Genomic DNA, 2765 nt, shown 5'->3' with positions numbered 1-2765 from the left:
ATGAACCCGGGAGGCAGAGGCTGCAGTCAGCGGAGATCGCACCACTGCCCTCCAGCCTGGGCGACCGAGCGAGACTCTGTCTCAAAAAAAAAAGGGTGGGGGGAGGGGCTGGGCGCTGTGACTCACGCCTATAATTCCAGCACTTTGGGAGGCCGAAACGGGGAGATTATTTGAGGTCAGAAGTTCGAGACTAGCCTGACCAACATGGTGAAAACCCTGTCTCTGCTAAAAATACACACACACACACACACACACACACACACACACACACACACACAAATTAGCCAGTCATAGTGGCGGGTGCCTGTCCCCAGCTACTCAGGAGGCTGGGGCAGGAGAATCGCTTGAACGAGGGAGGCGGAAGTTGCAATGAGCCGAGATCACGCCACTGCACTCTACACTCCAGTCTAGGTGACAGAGCGAGACTGTGCCTCAAAAAAAGAAAAAAAAAAGAGAGAGAGAGAGAAAGAGAGTTTGAAATGTACTAAACCGGAAGCTAATCTAGGGGAGATCTTCTGGTCATCATGCTTCTAAAACTGTCAGCAGGATGCTTTGTTTTTTGTTTTTAATTAACTATTTTAGAATTATTTTAGATTTACAGAAAAGTTAGAGTACATAAAGTTCCTGTCTACTCCTCACCCAGTTTCCCTAGTGTTAACATCTTACATTACCATAATACACTTACAAAACTAAAGAGCCAGCCAGGCGTAGTGGCTCACGCCTGTAATCCTAACGCTTTGGGAGGCCAAACTGGGAGGATCATTTGAGCCCAAGAGTTCAAGACCAGCCTAGGCAACAAAGCGAGACCCCATCTCTATTTTTTTAAATAAATAAATAAATAAAAAGAAAAAACAAAACAACTGAAAAGCCAAATATTGGTACATTACTATTTACTAAACTCCAGACCTCATTTGGGTTTTAGTAAGGTTGTTTTTCTGTTTCAGGATCTAATCTAAGATGCCACATTGCATTTAACCATCAAGCCTCCTTAGTCTCCTCTGACCTGTGACCGTTTTTCGGTCTTTTCTTGTTTTTCATGACCTTGATATGACCATGACAGTTTTGAAGTCTGGTCAGGTATTTTGCAAAATGTCCCTCGATTTGTGTTTGTCTGATGTTTTTCTCATGATTAGACTGTGGTTATAGGGTTTGGGGAAAACATCACAAGATGAGATGACCTTCTCATCACATTATGTCAGAGGATACATGATATCACTCTACCTCATTACTGGTGAGGCTGACACATGGTAATATTTGCTAGTTACTCCACTATAAAGTTGTATTTTCCCACTTTCCATATTCCTTTCTTTGAAAACAAGTCACTAAATACTGCTCATACTCAAATGGAATGAGGATTAAACTTCAACTTCTGGAGTGGACAATTGATAAACCTTATTTGAAATTCTGAAAGGAAGATTTGTCTTTCCTCATTTATTAATTTATATTTATATTCAATCATTTATTTATATAGACATATAGACTCTTGTATATTTATTTTATACTGTTACTCAATTGTTTCAGCTTTGGCCATTGGGAGTTCTTTTAACTAGGTTCATGTGTTCCTTTTGTTTTTTGATTATCTCCTTTTTTCTGGAACTATAAGATGCTCTGCGCTTATCTTGTATTTTTCCTTACCCAGCCCTAAAATCAGCCATTTCTCCAAGAAGTCCTGGAATGGTATTTAGAAACCAAGATTTAGGTACTGGATGATCTCATTGCTACTGGGATATCACTTAATTTATTGTTTTATTTTATTTTTTATGGAGATGGGGCCTTGCTGTGTTGCTTAGGCTGACCTCAAACTCCTGGACTCAACTGATCCTTTTGCTTGGCGTCCCAAAATGCTGGGATTACAGGTGTGAGCCACCATGCCAGGACCAGGATATTGTTGAATTTATCTTCTCTTACAAGATAGAGCTAGGAAATATATTACCACCTTGTTTTTTAATTCTTTGCTTACATCTCTATGATAGCCTCTAAGGTGACCCCCAATGATCCTTGCCACCTGGTATTCATGCCCCTTGTGTAATCCCCTCTCCTTGAGCATCAACTTGCTTCTAATGAATAGAATACAGTAAGAATGAAAGGATGTCATTTCTAGGTTAGGTTACAAAAAGATTGTGGCTTTCATCCTGTTTGCTCCTTCTAGCTCTCCTTCACTTGCTCTGAGGGAAGACAGTGTCATATGTGAGCTGCCCTAGGGAGAAGCCCATGTGGCAAGAAACTGAGGGAAGCCTCTGACCAACACTCAGCAAGGAACTGAGGCTCTCCTTCCATCAGCTATGAGAAACTGAGTCCTACTAATGGCCATGTGAGGTGAGCTTGGAAAAATAGCCTGTCTCACTCAACCCTTGAGATGACTGAAGCCCCAGCTGACCTCTTGATAGCAGCCTTTTGAGAGATCTGAGCCAGAGGCACCCAGCTAAGCTGCACATGGATGCCTGATGCACAGAAACTATAAGCTAGTAAATTATTACTGTGTTGACAACTTTTGTAGAAATGTATTAGGAAGTGATATACACGACGGGCGTGGTGGTTCACACCTGTAATCACAGAACTTCGGGAGGCCAAGGCGGGAGGATTCCTTGAGCCCAGGAGTACAAGACTGTCCTGGGCAACACAGTGAAACCTCTTCTCTAGAAAAAATATGCATAAGGGACGGGTGCGGTGGCTCATACTTGTAATCCCAGCACTTCGGGAGGCTGAGGCAGGTGGATCACTTGATGTCAAGAGTTCGAGACCAGCCTGGTCAACATAGTGAAACC

Source organism: Mandrillus leucophaeus, unplaced genomic scaffold (assembly GCF_000951045.1).
Source record: "Mandrillus leucophaeus isolate KB7577 unplaced genomic scaffold, Mleu.le_1.0 Scaffold621, whole genome shotgun sequence".
Taxonomy (NCBI): Eukaryota; Metazoa; Chordata; class Mammalia; order Primates; family Cercopithecidae; genus Mandrillus; species Mandrillus leucophaeus.
This window is presented reverse-complemented; position numbering follows the sequence as displayed.